This window comes from Procambarus clarkii, chromosome 43 (genome assembly GCF_040958095.1).
Source record: "Procambarus clarkii isolate CNS0578487 chromosome 43, FALCON_Pclarkii_2.0, whole genome shotgun sequence".
In the NCBI taxonomy this organism is placed as follows: domain Eukaryota; kingdom Metazoa; phylum Arthropoda; class Malacostraca; order Decapoda; family Cambaridae; genus Procambarus; species Procambarus clarkii.
In genome coordinates, this window is record NC_091192.1 from 26,428,670 (window position 1) to 26,452,623 (window position 23,954).

Consider the following 23,954-nt stretch of genomic DNA (forward strand, 5'->3'; position numbering starts at 1 on the left):
ATAGGTCCAAGGACTGACCCCTGCGGGACTCCACTTGTAACGTCTTGTAACGTCACACGCACCCACGTGTGTGTGTGTGTGTGTGTGTGTGACAACAACACACCATGCAGACACACAACACTCCCCGCTCCAGGCCCGTCAGACAAGTGTCACAGGGGTGAGAGAGCTAGAGAAGAGGGTCACGGGCATCACTATTCCCCACGGAGCATAAGGATGCTCCCTAGACTGATGCTCCCCCTCTTCCCTCCTGAGAGGAGCCTCAGGACTCAATAGTTCTTAAGTCCAAGGTTCCTGTCAGGGCCACCATACTGTATTCACCAGAACTACTGAATGACCTCATTCGTGAGTTAGTATTCGTTACCATAGAGTGAGGCATGAATGCATCTTTAGAAGGAAGATGTATTAATAAATACGAAAGCTCTTAAGGAAATTCCTGTTTCATTTCTTCTTCCTTCGTGGTCTGACACTGTCACATTTTTCATCACGTGTTAATTTTCGTGATTTACAAACACACACACACATTCTATTATATATATATATATATATATATATATATATATATATATATATATATATATATATATATATATATATATATATATAATATCTAACCTACGCTTGAAACACTCTAGCACTCCCACGTATATTATGTTACCCGCTAATTTGTTTCATATATGCAGGTGACCGGCCAAAAACGACCTAGAAAAAATGTGGATAAAAGAGCCACAATGTCCTGTAAACAGATAATTTTTGGCGCGGGAACTTTGTAAACAAATGTGTTTACTAATTGGAGGAAGTGGCGGAGAAAACAACGACTTTGAACAATTAGAACATCAGGACGAGAGAGAGAGTAGTTAACTTTATATAAATATATATATATATACATATATATATATATATATATATATATATATATATATATATATATATATATATATATATATATATATATATATATATTAATTTCTTACTTAATTAAAATTAAAAAACTTAATTTCGATCGACAATCTTGCCACAAGCTATATAATCCGACAAAATCCGACGACTCCATTACACACGTGACTGTGGGTCAACACTGAGGGAGACCTAACGAGCGCAGATTAATATCTCTCATAGAGACAACTGGGTCGTTAAGGTGGGCGTCGAGGGCCTGGGGGAGGCTAGGCCAGGGGGGAGGCTTGTCTGGGTTAGTGTGGCTTAGCTGGGTTAGTATGCCTTGTCTGGGTTAGTGTGGCTTAGCTGGGTTAGTATGCCTTGGCTGGGTTAGTGTGGCTTGGCTGGGTTAGTGTGACTTGGCTGGGTTAGTGTGGCTTGGCCAGGGTAGTGGGGCTTGGCAGGGTTAGTGTGGCTTTGCTGGGTTAGTGTGGCTTGGCCAGGGTAGTGTGGCTTGGCTGGGTTAGTGTGGCTTTGCTGGGTTAGTGAGGCTTGGCCAGGGTAGTGGGGCTTTGCTGGGTTAGTGAGGCTTGGCCAGGGTAGTGGGGCTTGGCTGAGTTAATTGGTTATGATGAGGCAAAAAATAAAAACATAAAACTACTATACTATACTATACGCTGCGATGGATTTTTAATTACATTATAATTATATACAATTTTTATTAAATACCTAAAAAATTTGAAAATATTCCATAAAGAAAATAACAATATTTATATTACCCCCAAAATAGCACATTTTCAAGTTGGTCTCTGGACCGGGAAGGCGCCTAAAAATATTCTTTTCTTACAAGATAGACTTGAAGTGTCCCGAGACGAAAATCATAATATCGCTCACTCGGGCACTTGAGAAATACTCCATTGAGAAATATTCCCTATTATTCCCCTCCATAAGAGTGCTATTTGAAATAATTTTGAAACGTATAAATTACTTTTTACTGAACATTGAGCCTTGTGTCCCCGAAGAACAGAGGTCAAAATGGAGGTGACCAAATTATATGTAGGAAACGCGGGGAAAAAATATTGGAAGAGGCAGTTTTGTCGGGAATGGGATAATAAACCGTATGTGATAGGACGCTAAGGGCCAACATGGAGGTGTAAATCAGTGTCCGGCTGGGCATTACAGGCTCCACCAACTGCCAATGAGGCCTAATGATCAGGCCCGACCAGGGAGATGCCGCATGTACGACACTTCTCAAAAATTTCCTTCCTCAAAAATACTTCCGCTACAATATTGATGCAACAATACACGTCGCTGTATCCCACAAAATACTCACAATTAATTGTACGAACGAGTATAAACACATATATCAAAGGTAAATAAGAAAAATAAAGAAATAATTGAATAAGCGGGAGCTGGCCGTGGTCCCCCATCCCTCGCCCGGCCAATCAGACTAATCATTGATCAAAGAGCGGCTCCTGACTGGCCACTCGCCGCCCTCTCGGTTTTAAACATACTCGCATTTCCCGCCAAAATCTTCAATATTTGACTTTTCTTAACCGATTTGCGAGTGAGTGTACTCACCTAGATGTGCTTGCTGGGTCGAGCTAGGTTCCTGGACTCCGCCTTCTGAACGTTCTTAGATTAATGCAATGACTCTTATATTTACATTTAAAAATTTGAATTTACGTCTTGAGTTTCCATCTATGACCTTTCGTTCTGAACAACGTAGAACGTACGTCTGAACAACGCTGCTTTGTCTATCTTATTAAGTTCCCTTAGAATCTTATATGTCACTTTATCCTCCCCCCCCCCCTATCTCTCCTCCAGTGAGGTAGGGTCAGTTCCCTCAGTCTTTCCTCTTAGCTCAAGCCCTTCAACTCAGGGACGCAACTTGTTGTAGATCTATGGACTCTTTTCTAGTTTCTCCTTGTCCTTCTTCAGGTTAGGGTCCCATGCTGGGTGTACTCACCCACCTACCTAATTGTACTCACCTAATTGTGCTTGCGGGGGTTGAGCTCTGGCTCTTTGGTCCCGCCTCTCAACCGTCAATCAACTGGTGTACAGGTTCCTGAGCCTATTGGGCTCTATCATATCTACACTTGAAACTGTGTATGGAGTCAGCCTCCACCACATCACTTCCTAATGCATTCCATTTGCTAACTACTCTGACACTGAAAAAGTTCTTTCTAACGTCTCTGTGGCTCATTTGGGTACTGTCGGAAAATCCGACACCATTTAATATCATACAGACAGATAATAAGTGCTGCTGTATTACCAACAAGTTACCCATAGAAAACGTAACTTGTAGTGGAATTACCGTCTATAGAAAACGGGATATCATCACCACATACTATTATAATTCACCAGCTATTCTGCTGGGAATTATTCTTAAATACATAAGTCTTTGGACTTTACCATCATAAAAACATCTTATATAAATTAACTTAATTATCAATATTAAAGTAGAGTAAATGTGACCCTTCTATCACGTTCTGAAATCTGGACAATGTAAGCCAGGCGTCAGAGTGGAGGAAGGACGGCAGCCATTGTTGTTTATATAGAGACCAGAGGCTCACACGGGAGCAAATTCGGCTCCTGTTAATTTTACTTGGACGTAGTGTTATGGATACCAAAGGTGTACCATCTGTCAACACGCTGTCAACAAATCAAGTTAAGTGTTCTTTCCGAAACCCATTATCTATCATTAGTGGCCATTAATGTCATTATATAGGGTGACCCGGTTAGAACGCGAAATCGCCTCATACTAAAGGTAATTAAGCCAGGTCTTCATGTTCCATGTACTGTTTTCTCTGATATACTTGTCATATATAGGTATCTGGCTTCACAGCTAGCGCACTTTTGACAGGTCAAGACGAGGATGCAAGATTTGTGCACCAGTTACTGGGTGATATGGAAGCTACCTCAAAGAGGATAATTTGGTGTCTACACTCTAGTTATACCTGGTGGACTAACCTGCTGTACTATAAGAGAAGGAACCTCATCAATGTATGTAGCTATTACTGTAGTTTGATTGGCTGCATATATATTAATTTAATAAACCCCCCCTAATGTGTAGAGGATCGATTTGTGAGATTATGAGATTATTGCAGAAATACAGTCCACTTATCATTATACAAATTGCTATCGAAGTATATAAATTAACGTAAATATAAATCTCACAGGTCGGTTCCCACATTATTTGGTCATCTTCGAACCGGATGACGGATTATTCGGTCCTATGAACCCACATTTGGTCATCTTAGTACCGGATGAACCAGTTAACCAGTGGATTCATTAAATATTCTAGTGCAGTGTTATTTAAACAAAGCCAGCAGTCAAGACGGCAGCGTAGCCTCGAGGGAGCTCAGGAGCCTCCCTCAGCCCAGTTCAGCTTCGTCAGCGGTTTCATGCACACCCACAGATATTTGGTGGCGTGTTATTTCGTGAAATGACAGCGCTAATATAGAATCCAGCCAAATTAGTGACTGTGTCTTCGCGAGATTGTTCACGGATTTCGTGGTGTTACATTTCGCGAGAGATTATCTACGAATTTTGTGGACTTTATTTCGCGAGGTCACTAATAATATTTAATACTTCTAGATAATATTAGAAGTTTCATAGAGGCTAATTAAGAGGCTATTATCAATAATTGTGTATATCATTTCTCCAAAATAGAGAATTATTTAATATATATTGCACTAGTGATCACAGTATAATATTTACTAATTGCCAACCCACAACAGGGTAGGATATTAACCATTGACTAGTTGAACTATTATCGTTCATCCTAGTCCCATTATTACCATAGTCAGTTGTACTATATTGATCAACCTAACACCATTAATGAATGGTGCTGACCCTATTTTGGGTGTAATTTTTATCAACTCGAGTTGAGTTGTATATATAATAATTTACTTATGATCATTACACCTTTGAGTGATTAATTAGTGTCTCTACCATCCTAGGGTGATATAGAAGAGCTAACCTAAAGGTACTTCCAGTGACACTGGTTTATCACTCAAATCATTAGTGTGTATGATTGTATATATATAATGTGTATTAATTTTAAGTGCTAACCTCTAGTAGAGGTAGGATTATTGCCTAGTGAGTGCAAAATTTAACCCTAGGCTACCATCAGTGCTTGTTCAGTATTATGAGCAGCCCAAGTACAAGTCCCACAAGGCTTCACCAACGAGCCAGTATGGATAATGCAGGGAGAATGAAAAGAACCCTTGCAGGTCTTAAAGGCCACTTAACAAGACAGATCAAGAAATGTGAAGATTTGTCACAACAATCAACAGTTGATTATGCTGACCTGGAAAGCTATTATCAAGCAGCTGCAGGTAAATTTGAGCAAATCAAATGCCAAATAGCAACATATGTGGCTGAACTTGCCAACACCAATTTATCAGAAACAGAAATAGACGACATTATGGTTGATCTTGCGAATTATGAAGATCAGACTCAAGCCACATTACAGCCTTATGTCAAATTAATTGCCCAGAACAAGGCAGCAACAACAACAACAGTTGCATCTAATACGAGTCAAGCAGAAGCTCGACTCCCTCCAATTAATTTACCCACTTTCTCAGGAAAAGATGAGGAAGATTGGGATGAATTTTGGAACAAATTCGTTGACCTTGTAGACTCAAAACAATCTTTACCAAAGAGTAGTAAATTCTCTTATTTGCAAGGCCAATTATCAGGTGAGGCTAAAACAGTAGTATCCCATCTGAGATTAACTAATGACGGCTATGATCTGGCAGTAAAACTCCTCAAGGATAATTATGCTGATCCAGAAGTAAGAACATCACATTTAGTTCATGAGCTGTTGCATTTACCCCCACCGGAGGCTTCAGCTGATTCACTCCAAGTCTTCAAGCTGGAGGTAGAATCATTGATCAATGCCCTCAGCCTGACAGCAGATACAAACGGGGCTGAGTGGGTCTTGAAAATAATTGTCCAGGAGAAAATACCTAGGGACATATTGAGACAAATGAGTGCTCATTACAATAAAAGCATCTTATCCATGAATGAAATATCTGAAGGTTTAAAGTCAGTAGTTCATCAATTACGAACACATGACAAATTAAAACCACCAAGTAAACCCTCAGAAACCAATAATAGTAAACCACAGAGTACCAAAGGTACTCCAAATCAATCTAGACAATATAATTCAACACCAAAGTGGAACAGTAGCAGTGTGGGCGTATATGCAGTGGGACCCTCCAAGCCTATAGTTACTGTGTCACCCAAGAACGTGACACCAAAGGGTACTGGAAGCTATGGAACATGTTTGTTCTGCAATGAGAAACATTCAATGTACCACTGCCCTAATTTTCCTGATAGTGACGCCCGTGTTGAGCGACTCAAAGATTTGCAACATTGCACGAGGTGCCTCAGGAAACATAACATCAAGGACTGTGATACCCAATTACACACCTGTAATAGGTGTAACAAAGGTCAGCACCATGCAGCATTGTGCAGAGACACCAAAACAACGTCTCCAAACCCCAAGGTGGAAGATAGCATTCCCACCACAGTACAGTACTGCAAGGTGCAACAAACAAACAGTGTCCAATCGGCAAAGTCTAAAGGTAATACGACTTTGCCTACTGCCCAAATTACCATCCTGAATAAGAGGGCCAAGGTCCATACCCGTGGGTTGTTTGACCAAGGATCCCAAAGAACATACATCACTAAAAGGTTGGCAGATGAATTACAATTAAGGCCTGTAGCCCAGATGTCATTCAACATCTCAGGGTTTGTAACAGATGCAGGACCTCAAGTCTACCAGGTGGTACAACCATCAGTACGCTTAGGCAGGTACGTCTGTCGAGTACAAGCCATTGTGGTGGACAAAATACCAGTAGACCTACAAGTTCAAGGTCTGAGAGCAACAGCCAAATTCCTGAGAAATAGAGGAATAAAATTGGCAGATAATATTAAGTCTGATCACCTCACCGACTTCGGTCTCCTTGTAGGGACAGACTATTGCCATCGATTCATCGGTAGCCCTACTAAATATCAGGGTATAACCATGTTAAACTCTGCAGGAGGTAAATTAATCTCAGGCCCAGTATCAAGCCTGAGGAGACCTATGCCTGCAGATAAACAATACCAGTAGAAATCTAAATTTGTCAGCTGATTATATTTCTCCAGTAGCATTATACTAAGGAGATTACAGCTGACTATAGTAACAGAGGTTGATGTTAGTATCATCATTTAAAGCTGAAGATGAGTTCATGAGGCCTCAGTGGCAAATCAGTGAACAGTAGCCTAAAACAGCTACAAGTCACTGCGACCAATGTCACTGAACCCACTGCAGTCTCAGAACCATACTTTACTTTAATGATGAGCTATTCAATCTTCTGAATCAATTAACTAAATTAAACCCCAATAAATCTGATGACTGATTTGATACATTTATTATTTAATCAAGATGTATTCCATGGGCCTCAGTGTTTATATATCAGTGACCAGTTACCTGAACAAACTTCAAGTTATATCTAATGTCACTGATCTCACTGCAGTCCCTGAATCATACTTGACTGTAGTACTTGATCACATCCAGTCTTCTGGGTTAAATAATATGTAATAAGGCTTGAATATTAGCCTTTCAAGAGTTGACAGGGAAATGAAATCGCATTAGACTTCTAACCCCTGCAACTCTAGTACGGGACATCCGTCCTGTACGAACAGACACACAAATGTGTGATTACTAACTACTAACATCAAATTAATCTAATAATTCGAAGGAGGAGTATCGGTGTTCGTCTGTTCTAATTAGGACTTCGACCCGTGAGCAGCCCCCTGGGGAATTATGTCGGAAAATCCGACACCATTTAATATCATACAGACAGATAATAAGTGCTGCTGTATTACCAACAAGTTACCCATAGAAAACGTAACTTGTAGTGGAATTACCGTCTATAGAAAACGGGATATCATCACCACATACTATTATAATTCACCAGCTATTCTGCTGGGAATTATTCTTAAATACATAAGTCTTTGGACTTTACCATCATAAAAACATCTTATATAAATTAACTTAATTATCAATATTAAAGTAGAGTAAATGTGACCCTTCTATCACGTTCTGAAATCTGGACAATGTAAGCCAGGCGTCAGAGTGGAGGAAGGACGGCAGCCATTGTTGTTTATATAGAGACCAGAGGCTCACACGGGAGCAAATTCGGCTCCTGTTAATTTTACTTGGACGTAGTGTTATGGATACCAAAGGTGTACCATCTGTCAACACGCTGTCAACAAATCAAGTTAAGTGTTCTTTCCGAAACCCATTATCTATCATTAGTGGCCATTAATGTCATTATATAGGGTGACCCGGTTAGAACGCGAAATCGCCTCATACTAAAGGTAATTAAGCCAGGTCTTCATGTTCCATGTACTGTTTTCTCTGATATACTTGTCATATATAGGTATCTGGCTTCACAGCTAGCGCACTTTTGACAGGTCAAGACGAGGATGCAAGATTTGTGCACCAGTTACTGGGTGATATGGAAGCTACCTCAAAGAGGATAATTTGGTGTCTACACTCTAGTTATACCTGGTGGACTAACCTGCTGTACTATAAGAGAAGGAACCTCATCAATGTATGTAGCTATTACTGTAGTTTGATTGGCTGCATATATATTAATTTAATAAACCCCCCCTAATGTGTAGAGGATCGATTTGTGAGATTATGAGATTATTGCAGAAATACAGTCCACTTATCATTATACAAATTGCTATCGAAGTATATAAATTAACGTAAATATAAATCTCACAGGTCGGTTCCCACAGGTACTCAGCTTCCACCTGTGTCCCCTTGTTCGCGTCCCACCAGTGTTGAATAGTTCATCCTTGTTTACCCGGTCGATTCCCCTGAGGATTTTGTAGGTTGTGATCATGTCCCCCCTTACTCTTCTGTCTTCCAGTGTCGTAAGGTGCATTTCCCGCAGCCTTTCCTCATAACTCATGCCTCTTAGTTCTGGGACTAGTCTAGTAGCATACCTTTGGACTATTTCCAGCTTCGTCTTGTGCTTGACAAAGTACGGGCTCCATTCTGGGGCCCGTACCTTGTCAAGCACAAGTGTGTGTGTGTGTGTGTGTGTGTGTGTGTGTGTGTGTGTGTATTCACCTAGTTGTGCTTGCGGGGGTTGAGCTCTGCTCTTTCGGCCCGCCTCACAACTGTCAATCAACTGTTACTACTATGTTTTTCCACACACACACACACACACACACACCAGGGAGCAGCCCGTGACAGCTGACTAACTCCCAGGTACCTATTTACTGCTAGGTAACAGGTGTATCAGGGTGAAAGAAACTTTGCCCATTGTTAATCGCCGGTGTCGAGAATCAAACCCGGGACCACAGGATCACGCGCCCAGCGTGTTGTCCAGTCAGCCACCGGCCCCACACATACATACATACACATACACACACAGGTGTATGTGTGTATGTGTACATAACAAAGCTCGATTTTCTCCCTAAAATCGCTGCTGTGGATTAGTTAGTCAAATCTGGTGTCGAAATACCATAGAATAACTCACGAATGCTTCGACGTCTTCCGTTTTCTTTGACTCATTTGACGTCACATTTTCTCCACCTTGTGACGTCACGGATGAATTATGACGTCATCAAAGTCAATTTTGTGACGTCAGAGTTCACATCGTGACGCAGTAATTAACAGTGTTGTTGCTGTTGTTTATTGAGTATTACAACAGGTACGGACACAGGTGTTGGTGCAGGTGTTGGTGCAGGTGTAGGTGTTTATGCAGGTGTTGGTGCAGGTGTAGGTGTTTATGCAGGTGTTGGTGCAGGTGTAGGTGTTTATGCAGGTGTTGGTGCAGGTGTAGGTGTTTATGCAGGTGTTGGTGCAGGTGTAGGTGTTTATGCAGGTGTTGGTGCAGGTGTTGGTGCAGGTGTAGGTGTTTATGCAGGTGTTGGTGCAGGTGTTGGAGCAGGTGTTGGTGCAGGTGTAGGTGTTTATGCAGGTGTTGGTGCAGGTGTAGGTGTTGGTGCAGGTGTTTGTGCAGGTGTTGGTGCAGGTGTAGGTGTTGGTGCAGGTGTTGGTGCAGGTGTTGTTGCAGGTGTAGGTGTTGGTGCAGGTGTTGGTGCAGGTGTAGGTGTTGGTGCAGGTATTGGTGCAGGTGTTGTTGCAGGTGTAGGTGTTGGTGCAGGTGTTGGTGCAGGTGTAGGTGTTGGTGCAGGTGTTGATGCAGGTGTAGGTGTTGGTGCAGGTGTTGGTGCAGGTGTTGGTGCAGGTGTTGATGCAGGTGTAGGTGCAGGTGTTGGTGCAGGTGTTGGTGCAGGTGTTGGTGTTGGTGCAGGTGTAGGTGCAGGTGTTGGTGCAGGTGTAGGTGTTGGTGCAGGTGTTGGTGCAGGTGTTGGTGCAGGTGTTGGTGTTGGTGCAGGTGTAGGTGTTGGTGCAGGTGTTGGTGCAGGTGTAGGTGCAGGTGTTGGTGCAGGTGCAGGTGTTGGTGCAGGTGTTGGTGCAGGTGTTGGTGCAGGTGTTGATGCAGGTTTAGGTGTTGGTGCAGGTGTTGATGCAGGTGTTGGTGCAGGTGTTGGTGCAGGTGTAGGTGCAGGTGTTGATGCAGGTTTAGGTGTTGGTGCAGGTGTTGATGCAGGTGTTGGTGCAGGTGTTGATGCAGGTGTTGGTGCAGGTGTTGATGCAGGTGTTGGTGCAGGTGTTGATGCAGGTTTAGGTGTTGGTGCAGGTGTAGGTGTTGGTGCAGGTGTTGATGCAGGTGTTGGTGCAGGTGTTGGTGCAGGTGTAGGTGCAGGTGTTGATGCAGGTGTTGATGCAGGTGTTGGTGCAGGTGTTGGTGTTGGTGCAGGTGTAGGTGTTGGTGCAGGTGTTGGTGTTGGTGCAGGTGTAGGTACAGGTGTTGGTGCAGGTGTTGATGCAGGTTTAGGTGTTGGTGCAGGTGTTGATGCAGGTTTAGGTGTTGGTGCAGGTGTTGATGCAGGTGTAGGTGTTGGTGCAGGTGTTGATGCAGGTGTTGGTGCAGGTGTAGGTGCAGGTGTAGGTGTTTGTGCAGGTGTTGATGCAGGTGTTGATGCAGGTGTTGGTGCAGGTGTTGGTGTAGGTGCAGGTGTAGGTGTTGATGCAGGTGCAGGTGTTGGTGCAGGTGTAGGTGTTGATGCAGGTGCAGGTGTTGGTGCAGGTGTAGGTGTTGATGCAGGTGCAGGTGTTGGTGCAGGTATAGGTGTTGGTGCAGGTGTAGGTGTTGGTGCAGGTGTAGGTGTTGATGCAGGTGCAGGTGTTGGTGTAGGTGCAGGTGTAGGTGTTGATGCAGGTGCAGGTGTTGGTACAGGTGTTGGTGCAGGTGTAGGTGTTGATGCAGGTGCAGGTGTTGGTGCAGGTGCAGGTGTTGGTGCAGGTGTAGGTGTTGATGCAGGTGCAGGTGTAGGTGTTGATGCAGGTGCAGGTGTTGGTGCAGGTGTTGGTGCAGGTGTAGGTGTTGGTGCAGGTGTAGGTGTTGGTGCAGGTGTAGGTGTTGGTGCAGGTGTAGGTGTTGATGCAGGTGCAGGTGTTGGTGTAGGTGTAGGTGCAGGTGTAGGTGTTGATGCAGGTGCAGGTGTTGGTGCAGGTGTTGGTGCAGGTGTAGGTGTTGATGCAGGTGCAGGTGTTGGTGCAGGTGCAGGTGTTGGTGCAGGTGTAGGTGTTGATGCAGGTGCAGGTGTAGGTGTTGATGCAGGTGCAGGTGCAGGTGTTGGTGCAGGTGCAGGTGTAGGTACAACACACCAACAAGTACAAGCACTGTTACAAACACACAAACAGTACAGGAGCAGTCATGGTAACACTAATATCTACACCAACAGTACACACAACAACATTACAACGAGCAGCAACAGGAACAGTAACAACAGCAACAACAACAACAACAGGAACAGTCAGTAGCAGTATTAACAACAGTAACATGATCAGTGACCATCATCACGAGCCTCCCTACACGGGGGGGGGGGGGATATAATCCCTCCCCTCCCCCCAGACGGAGGGGGGGGGGGAGGAGGAGGTGACTGACACCATGATGGCGCCACAAGATACCCCCACTCCACCTCCCCGCCGGTTCATTACTCCTCCCAGGACCTTTGACCCAATTTCAGTCCCTCGAGATTCTCACGGGAGTGGAGGTCGTGACGTCACACCCTTGCGGGCAGCGTTCCGCGACGTGGCCTATCACAAAGCCTCATCCCGATGCCTCAGTTGAGATGCCAACTAAACTTATACACTTTAATTTTCCATCTCTTTAATTCAAATTTATTCTATTTTTCATATATCTATCATACTTTCGTGCGATTATTTTTACTTAATGATGATGTAGTTTTGTGGAGTTAGTGGAGTAGTGGCGTGAGAAAGTGAGGGTGAGAAGAGCCGGTGGTGGTGTGTGGCAGGCGGGCGGCCCACCGGTGGCCTACCGTACGCAAACAGAATGAAACAAGAGTTGGGGCGTATTGTTGGCGTACGTTCATTGTAGTTTTATTAACGTTGACGGAAGGGAGGGACGGAGGGGGGAGGGGGGGGGGTGTGCTGGTGCCACTACTTCCAGGGTGGAGAGTAGTGGCGCCGCCCGTGGGAACCCCCGTCGCCGCCGCCCTGCGCCTCTACTTCTCCTGCCATGGAAACTATCGTTCGCCACCTACAAGTTATCGTACCTCTGATGACAATGTATCGTACCTCTGACCACGATGTATCGTACCTCTGGCCACGATGTATCGTACCTCTGACCACGATGTATCGTACCTCTGGCCACGATGTATCGTACCTCTGGCCACGATGTATCGTACCTCTGGCCACGATGTATCGTACCTCTGACCACGATGTATCGCACCTCTGACCACGACGTATCGTACATCTGACCACGACGTATCGTACATCTGACCACGACGTATCGTACATCTGACCACGACATATCGTACCTCTGGCCACGATGTATCGTACCTCTGGCCACGACGTATCGTACCTCTGACCGCGACGTATCGTACCTCTGACCACGATGTATCGTACCTCTGACCACGATGTATCGTACCTCTGACCACGACGTATCGTACCTCTGACCACGATGTATCGTACCTCTGACCGCGACGTATCGTACCTCTGACCGCGACGTATCGTACCTCTGACCACGATGTATCGTACCTCTGACCACGATGTATCGTACCTCTGACCACGACGTATCGTACCTCTGACCACGATGTATCGTACCTCTGACCGCGACGTATCGTACCTCTGACCGCGACGTATCGTACCTCTGACCACGATGTATCGTACCTCTGACCACGATGTATCGTACTGCTGACCACGATGTATCGTACCTCTGACCACGATGTATCGTACCTCTGACCACGATGTATCGTACCTCTGACCACGACGTATCGTACCTCTGACCACGACGTATCGTACCTCTGACCACGATGTATCGTACCTCTGACCACGACGTATCGTACCTCTGACCACGATGTATCGTACCTCCGACCGCGACGTATCGTACCTCTGACCACGATGTATCGTACCTCCGACCACGACGTATCGTACCTCTGACCACGATGTATCGTACCTCTGACCGCGATGTATCGTACCTCTGACCACGATGTATCGTACCTCCGACCGCGACGTATCGTACCTCTGACCACGATGTATCGTACCTCCGACCGCGACGTATCGTACCTCTGACCACGATGTATCGTACCTCTGACCACGATGTATCGTACCTCTGACCACGATGTATCGTACCTCTGACCACGATGTATCGTACCTCTGACCACGATGTATCGTACTGCTGACCACGATGTATCGTACCTCTGACCACGATGTATCGTACCTCTGACCACGATGTATCGTACCTCTGACCACGATGTATCGTACCTCTGACCACGATGTATCGTACCTCTGACCACGACGTATCGTACCTCTGACCACGATGTATCGTACCTCTGACCACGATGTATCGTACCTCTGACCACGATGTATCGTACCTCTGACCACGATGTATCGTACCTCTGACCACGACGTATCGTACCTCTGACCACGATGTATCGTACCCCTGACCACGACGTATCGTACCTCTGACCACGACGTATCGTACCTCTGACCGCGATGTATCGTACCTCTGACCACGACGTATCGTACCTCTGACCACGATGTATCGTACCTCTGACCACGACGTATCGTACCTCTGACCACGATGTATCGTACCTCTGACCACGATGTATCGTACCTCTGACCACGATGTATCGTACTGCTGACCACGATGTATCGTACCTCTGACCACGATGTATCGTACCTCTGACCACGATGTATCGTACCTCTGACCACGATGTATCGTACCTCTGACCACGATGTATCGTACCTCTGACCACGACGTATCGTACCTCTGACCACGATGTATCGTACCTCTGACCACGATGTATCGTACCTCTGACCACGACGTATCGTACCTCTGACCACGATGTATCGTACCCCTGACCACGACGTATCGTACCTCTGACCACGACGTATCGTACCTCTGACCGCGATGTATCGTACCTCTGACCACGACGTATCGTACCTCTGACCACGATGTATCGTACCTCTGACCACGACGTATCGTACCTCTGACCGCGATGTATCGTACCTCTGACCACGATGTATCGTACCCCTGACCACGATGTATCGTACCTCTGACCACGATGTATCGTACCTCTGACCGCGATGTATCGTACCTCTGACCACGATGTATCGTACCTCTGACCGCGATGTATCGTACTGCTGACTCGGGAAAAACGTTAAATTTCTGACATTTTATACATTAGATACATAATTTCATTGTTTTATTTCATACATTATTTAATTATTTTATTTAAAAAGTTGTTTACATATGGATATTTTTAGGATAAAATTCCTGGATGTTGGAAGATGTGTGACGGCAAATCTGAGTGGCCTGAAATGGCCGAAACGCTGAGTGTATTAGTGGCTTCAGGCAGAGTCCACACTTGCTCTATCTTGACATACAACATTCTTCTTATAACTCATTTTCTATGAATGTACTTTCCCTAAATATTAATATTATTATTGAGAAAATTCGTAGGGGCAGTGATGCGGATTCGAACCTCATCACTCGATTAGTGTGATTACTCTGTGTGTGTACTGAAGGAGGAGCATCAGAGGCAGAACAAGTCCTTGATGACAGAGTGCATGGTGGGGGAGGGGGATTGTGTGAAAATCTTGGTCTGGCTTCAGTGGAAGCCTCAGGAAACCCTCGTAGGTTCAGTAGAACTCCAGGTTGGAATCCTTTTACCATGTGGTGGTCTAGTAGCTCGAGTGTATGTGGGGGAACATCCACCGCATGGACTCGAAGCCTCATCACGGCTTCTAAGGATCTTCTCACTGATGCAGTCACGTTAGTGTGATTACTCTGTAGTATTCTTTTTATTACTCTGGAATCCGAACTTTAAAAATCTGCATAATAAAATATTTTATTATAATAAATTAATGAGTATAATTGGCGTTTAATATATATTTAATGCAATGACCAAATTTGCAAAACATTATGAAAATTTTTACAAATTAAGTCACTCCAGATTTTGGTGTTGGGCTTAAAGCCTATCAACCTCTGGAGGGTTATTAAGGCCACCACAATACCTTACTGACCAACCACCAGTATACTTTAGTCCTGAACATTGTCCAGGACATAAGTGAACTCAGTATATAGTAAAGTATACCTCTTCTCAGCTGGGGAAACCTTTATGTATCTCCAGTGTATACCTCAGTGGAGGTACACCCTTCACTGGTGATCAAGAGTAATTTGTAGACGATCTGCGTGGTGCAGTGGTCAAGAGTACTGGTTATGTCAATGGCACCTGGCTCTTTATGGTTCCAATTCCTCACAGGAGAAGAAATTTCTTGGTGTTTATATTATATATATATACCCTTCCTTATCGAAACCCATCTTAGCACAGAGATAAAGGTTACAGTTAACCCTCAAGTGTATTATTACATTAAGACCTGCCTACACTTACCGTCTACACATACAGTATACCGCTAAACACAACATTATTCCAGTACAGACTTACCCTATCAATATTAGCTGAAGAGCAAGAATATACCTGTTAATATTTTAGCAGCCTAACACAATAATTAAAACCCCCAACTAATATATATATATATAAAAGCACTGATGCCCCCACACCGTCCGTAAAACAAATATATTCTCTATGTAATCTGTCCAACAATTTATAAATAACTTTCACTCTCGACATGTAAATTATTGAGAGTATATTTATTGCGTACTCATGTATCATAAAATTCCCGAACAAAAGCTTTTAGAGGATGTTTTTACATAAACACTGCAGTTCAAATGACTGGGAATAGGAAGTGCCTGCTGGTAATTACAGGTGGTGTATGTGAAAAATTTAATATTTCCCGTAGCTGAGCTTTGAGTTTGCACACAAAAGTTGGAGCGAAAAAATGTATGCTCTCGCTTTCCATCAAATTTGACCTCGTAATTTGAAAAAGAGTTATGACCATTTATTTTTCAACTTTATATTTAATATTGTTGTGCAGAAAATTATTAAACAAAAATTCTCTTACTGGTAATAATAATCATAATAGTGATAATTATTATTATTATTTGGTTATTATTTGATTAAAACTATTTTTGACTAGACTGATTTTATTTATGTAAGCGATAGGTCCTAAATATTTCCAAATATTAGTATTGAAATTCCTCAGGGGAAAGGGAAAGAAAAACACACACACGTCCACGCACGCAGAAACACACACACACACACGCACACACACACACACACACACACCCATACACACACACACACATCTACTCTCCTTCAATCTTCATAATACCTATGAGAGGATTATTGGTCGTTTGAGGGGAAATGTCAACGGAATCTGTTCCCTCTTACTTACCTCTCACCCGCCCTCCCTTCCCCCCTCACCCCCTACCCCTCACCCTTCCCCTTCTACACCCCCTCATGGTCCTTCCATCACCACTCTCCTCTAACACATCCCCTCATTCTCCTCCTCCTCCTCCCTCATACCTCACCTCCGGTACTCCTCATACACGTCCACTCATTTCTTTACTCATCCGTCTCTATTACATATTCCCCTCACACCCCAGTCTCCCCTCACCAGTCTCCCCTCACCAGCCTTCCCCTCACCAGTCTCCCCTCACCAGTCTCCCCTCACCAGCCTTCCCCTCACCAGTCTTCCCTCACCAGTCTCCCCTCAGACAAGTAAGGGAGGGGTGACTACGCTATCACCAAGCTGCTAAATAATAATATTAATGGTTATTGGTCATTTCACCTCGCTGACAACTTTATAAAAAGTATTACATATTAATTAAGTAAAAATAATGACATTAATAAAGTACTATTACTTGAAATGTTACTTTAAATATTTATATTATAGAGACAAGTATTATTACAACTCGTGTTGAAGTAATAGGCTTGGTTAATATTTGTTTCACCTGAATATATATATATATATATATATATATATATATATATATATATATATATATATATATATATATATATATAATCTCCCCTCTCTCCCCCTCTCTTCCCCTCTCCCCGTCTCCCCTCACGCACCTATTAATGGACAAGTTGTCATGGGTGGTTTCTGACAGGTTGTTAAGTAGGCCATTTATGCAATAGGAAGAGGGGAGGGGGGAGAGGGAGGGGGGAGAGGGGAAGAAGAGGGGGGGGCCGTGAGGAGGTTCTTTACAGCCTGTAGTTGGCTCTAAGTGCCGCTGAAGGGGGAGGAAAGTGGGGAGATAGTGAGGGTGAGGTACTGACACGAGGGGAAGGGGGAGTGAGAGGAAATATAATAATGAGGGAAAAGGAGAAAGAATGAGAGATGATGATTCTACCAACCCCGTTCCCTCATGTCCCTTCACCATCTACCTTCACCTCATCATACCCATTTGGTAACGAAGGAGAAGAGGAAAAATTATAATAACGGTGGGGGTTAGAATGGGGGTAAGAAGAGGTGAGAGAAGTGGAAGAGGGAGATGAGAGGGAGAGGAGAGGTAAGGGAAAGTGGGCACTCTGTTTGGTATTTAAGGACACGTAAGACGATTACAAACGGTGACAAGAGTGGTTGAGCTGTCTGGTAGCCGGTGTTGGGGTGACATGGGGGGGGGGAAGGGAGGGAGAGAAAGAGAGACAGAGAAAGAGACAGAGAGACAGAGACAGAGAGAGACAGAGATAGAGAGAGAGAGAGAGAGACAGAGAAAGACAGAGAGAGAGAGACAGAGACAGACAGAGTGAGAGAGAGAGAGAGACAAAGAGGGAGACAGAGACAGAGATAGAGAGAGAGAGAGAGAGAGAGAGAGAGAGAGAGAGAGAGAGAGAGAGAGAGAGAGAGAGAGAGAGAGAGAGAGAGAGAGAGAGAGAAAGACATATATATTATATATATATATATATATATATATATATATATATATATATATATATATATATATATATATATGTATACATATATTCCGATTCTATGACAGAGAGAATCTGAATCTTTCTCTCTCGAGAGAGAGAGACAGGCGGGGCCTCGCGGCTGAAAGGACAGCGCTTGGGGGTCGTAGTCCTAATGACCCGGGTTCGATTCCCGGCGGAGGCGGAAACAAATGGGCAAAATGTCTTTCACCCTGATGCCCCTGTTCACCTAGCAGTAAATAGGTACCTGGGAGTTAGACAGCTGCTACGGGCTGCTTCAGAGAGAAATACATCTAGTAGATATAATAGAGGAAAAATAGACTGGTTAGAAAGTCGGGGTCCAAGAGCTAACAGCTCGATTCTGCAGACACAAATAATAAATACAAATATTAAATCAATAAAAAACGATATTAATATCCCGCAGCGACGTGACCGAGTCCCTACGCGGGGTGTAAACGTGTTGACCTGTCGCTAGTTCGCTCGTTAGTGATCACCAGACCATAGGTCACACACCTACGGCTGTATTATGGGGGGTTACACCTTCATAATACAACCACTACCTCTACCACAACTACCACCACTACTATCGTCACCACCACCACCTTCATCACCATCACCACACTACTACCACAACCACCACCACCACAACCACCACCAACACTACAACAACCACCCCATCACCACAACAACCACCACCAACACTACAACAACCACCCCATCACCACAACAACCACCACCAACACTACAACAACCACCCCATCACCACCACAACCACCACCAACACTACAACAACCACCCCATCACCACAACCACCACCAACACTACAACAACCACCCCATCACCACAACAACCACCACCAACACTACAACAACCACCCCATCACCACAACAACCACCACAACCACCACCAACACTACAACAACCACCCCATCACCACAACAACCACCACCAACACTACAACAACCACCACAACCACCACCAACACTACAACAACCACCACAACCACCACCAACACTACAACAACCACCCCATCACCACAACCACCACCACAACCACCACCAACACTACAACAACCACCCCATCACCACAACAACCACCACAACCACCACCAACACTACAACAACCACCCCATCACCACAACCACCACCAACACTACAACAACCACCCCATCACCACAACCACCACCAACACTACAACAACCACCCCATCACCACAACCACCACCAACACTACAACAACCACCCCATCACCACAACCACCACCAACACTACAACAACCACCCCATCACCACAACCACCACCAACACTACAACAACCACCCCATCACCACAACAACCACCACCAACACTACAACAACCACCACAACCACCACCAACACTACAACAACCACCACAACCACCACCAACACTACAACAACCACCCCATCACCACAACCACCACCACAACCACCACCAACACTACAACAACCACCCCATCACCACAACAACCACCACAACCACCACCAACACTACAACAACCACCCCATCACCACAACCACCACCAACACTACAACAACCACCCCATCACCACAACCACCACCAACACTACAACAACCACCCCATCACCACAACCACCACCAACACTACAACAACCACCCCATCACCACAACCACCACCAACACTACAACAACCACCCCATCACCACAACCACCACCAACACTACAACAACCACCACCACCACAACCACCACCAACACTACAACAACCACCCCATCACCACAACAACCACCACCAACACTACAACAACCACCCCATCACCACAACAACCACCACCAACACTACAACAACCACCCCATCACCACCACAACCACCACCAACACTACAACAACCACCCCATCACCACAACCACCACCAACACTACAACAACCACCCCATCACCACAACAACCACCACAACCACCACCAACACTACAACAACGACCCCATCACCACAACAACCACCACAACCACCACCAACACTACAACAACCACCCCATCACCACAACAACCACCACAACCACCACCAACACTACAACAACCACCCCATCACCACAACAACCACCACCAACACTACAACAACCACCCCATCACCACAACCACCACCACAACCACCACCAACACTACAACAACCACCCCATCACCACAACAACCACCACAACCACCACCAACACTACAACAACCACCCCATCACCACAACAACCACCACAACCACCATCAAAGCGCCAACTTCCATCTTCATAAGGTGTCCTTTCTTATTTTTTGAGCCAAGAGATGGAGGGGGAGTTGGGGGAGAGGGGGAGGAGGAGCAGCCTTTGATGTGAGTGGGGGAGAGAGAGGTGAAGAGAGGAATGAGGGAGAGACAGGGGTCAGGGGGCGAGAGGGCTAAGGCGGAGAGAGAGGGAGGGGGGGAAGAGGAGAGCGGGGAGAGGGGAGAAGAGAGGGGGAGAGGGGAGAAGAGAGGGGGAGAGGGGAGAAGAGAAGGGAGAAGAGAGGGGGGGAGAAGAGAGAAGGAAGAGGGGAGAGAGGAGAGCGGGGAGAGGGGAGAAGAGAGGGGGAGAGGGAGAAGAGAAGAGAGAAGGAAGAGGGGAGAGAGGGGGAAGCAAAAGTTTCGGTGTTCCTCGCGTGTCTTTGTTCTCTCTCTTTGTTCACCATTCTTTTTCTCCCTCACTGTCTATCTATCTTTCTCTCTGTCTATCTGTCTTTCTCACTGTCTATCTGTCTTTCTTACTGTCTATCTGTCTTTCTCACTGTCTATCTGTCTTTCTTACTGTCTATCTGTCTTTCTCACTGTCTATCTGTCTTTGCCTGTGCGTCTTTATCTATATTCCTTGATCTCTCTGCTCTTATCTTTCCGTCTTCTCTCTCTTTTATCTATGCTCTCTATATTATTCCATTTCTATATTGCTTTTTTTTTTATCTCCCCTTATTTCTCTCTCCCACACTGCCTCTCTCTTTTCCACATACTCTCTCCCTCTTTCTATTGATATGAATTACAGATGAATTGAAAAATTATTAATAATTTCAAATGTATGTTAAAATTTGTCAACGTATCTGTAATTCAGCATCACGAGTGAGAGAGGGAGAGATAGGGAGAGTGGGAGGGGGGAGAAGGGGAGAGAGGAGAGAGAGAGAGGGAAGGAGAGAGAGAGAGAGAGAGAGAGAGAGAGAGAGAGAGAGAGAGAGAGAGGGCCAGCGTTCCACAGGGTAGTGTGCTTGGCCCTCTGCTGTGGAATGTTTATTTCAACGATCTTCTTCACCTCATTCCTGAAGCTCAAGCCCGTGGTGATGACTGTACTCTAACCTTCACACACAGAAAGAAAGAAATGCCAACTGCTACAAGACCTTGTAAACTGGACAGGCTTACAAATGGGTGACAAAACCCTAGAGTTCAGAGATGAAATTGACAAATTCATCATATATCATTGATCAGACTGTTGGACACAGTGAGAGAGACGGGCCAGAAGGCTCATCTCTAGTCTTGACCAAGTCTGGTGGGAACGGTCTGAACATCAGAGCCTGCAACACCGTCGTGACGTTGGTGGTCTTACTGTTATGTACAAGGCCAACATTCTCAAAGTTCCGCACCTGGCCCAACTCCGTGGACAACCAGTAGTTGCCACCCGTAGCACTAGGCTCTCAACCTTCAACAGTCTCATGCTGGAAGTGCCATTCTCAAGAACATCACTCCATCAGCGACCATTCACTCCGAGGCTGACTGGCATCAGGAACTTGTTGGCCCAACAGGTTGATACACGGGAGATCAGGTCAACTGATCACATGAAGGCTCTGACACACAGTTGGCTACACGCTCATCCTCTTCCTTATATCATTGTTACCTAATGTTGTTAATGAATAAACGGCTATTTTCCTACTGATGCATATAACAGGCTTATGACGTAAATGGGCCTCTAGGAGTTGGTTTCAACTGAGCTGAGGAAGGATAACAACTCAGGCTTGCAGTTTCAATAGGAACGTCATTTGACAGTCCTTATGAACCTTAGAGAGAGAGAGAGAGAGAGAGAGAGAGAGAGAGAGAGAGAGAGAGAGAGAGAGAGAGAGAGAGAGAGAGAGAGAGAGAGTTTTGTTTTCGTTTTCGTAAAGTCATCTATATACGTGCTCAAATTACAAAATATATATCTTGACTCTCATATATATGTGACTCGAAGCGAATTATGTAAAACAAAACAAATACACTAAACATTTACAAGAACCTTCTCCTATAATAAACTCCATATACCAGACTGATAATTTATATCTTAATATTTTACGAATCCGACTTGGCATCCACTCACGTTCGCGAACGGCGTGAGTCGGGAGTGGGAGGGGGGAGGGAGAGGGAGGGGGTAGTGTTAATGGGTAGTGGGTTAAAGGGGGGAATGAAGAAGAAGAAGAAGAAGAGGGGGAAAGGGGTTAAAGTAGTGAAGAGGCGGCCCTTCTCAGAGGCACGTCTGGGCCCAACCGTCCTCAAAGCAACAAAGGAGATTTACAGTTTCCATCACGGACAAAGACGAGTACGCCCTGGGCCCTAAATGGCGACCTTTTCATTACTGTTTTACATTGGATAATTGCGTTCTCTTGCCCGCCGGAAGGGCATTGTGGCGCCCTGGTGAAGCAGGAGAGCCAACGGCTCCAGCCGCCGCCATCTTTGTTGTTGTGCTGGCGCCCGACCCGGCAACTCCAAGCATTTCAAATTCAAAATTCAAAATTCAAAATTCATTCCTTTCTTCCTGCTTATGGCATTTTTTTTATGTTTATTGACTGTTGTTCATGAGTGCTTTATCCGAAAATGAAATAACAAATCATGTTTACAATATAGTTTGCCATTAAGTTAAACCTTTACTGACCTTCAGTACCTGCGGGTCACTGGGTCCAGTACCAGTACCTGCGGGTCACTACTGAACCTCACCGCTTATTGAAAGGTAACAAAAATTGAAACTTATTGAAACCTGTATAGTAAGATGACCATGAAAACACCAAATACACAAACCCACAATAACATACCTATCTTGAGGTTATCTTGAGATGATTTCGGGGCTTTAGTGTCCCCGCGGCCCTGTCCTCGACCAGGCCTCCACCCCCAGGAAGCAGCCCGTGACAGCTGACTAACACCCAGGTACCTATTTTACTGCTAGGTAACAGGGGCATAGAGTGAAATAAACTCTGCCCATTGTTTCTCGCCGGCGCCCGGGATCGAACCCAGGACCAAAGGATCACAAGTCCAGCGTGCTGTCCGCTGGGCCGACCGGCTCCCCCAACCTAAACCACGCCCTCAGACCAGGCAATAGGGATAGGCCGATATAGGCCTCCAATATTTTAAAATAAAACTAAAATTTAACCCCCCAAAAACTGGCAAATTTATTTCCCATAAGAAGCAATAATTTTTTTTACAAGACTTTAAAGTAGGTTCTTGGGGGGGGGGGGCGGGAGGGGGAGTTTGCGACGCGGGATGGACCAGGTTCCAATACTCCGCCTGGGGCTGGGGGGTGGGGGGGGGCGGGAGGGGGAGTTTGCGACCCGGGATGGACCAGGTTCCAATACTCCGCCTGGGGCTGGGGGGGGGGGCGGGGGCGGGAGGGGGAGTTTGCGACGCGGGATGGACCAGGTTCCAATACTCCGCCTGGGGCTGGGGG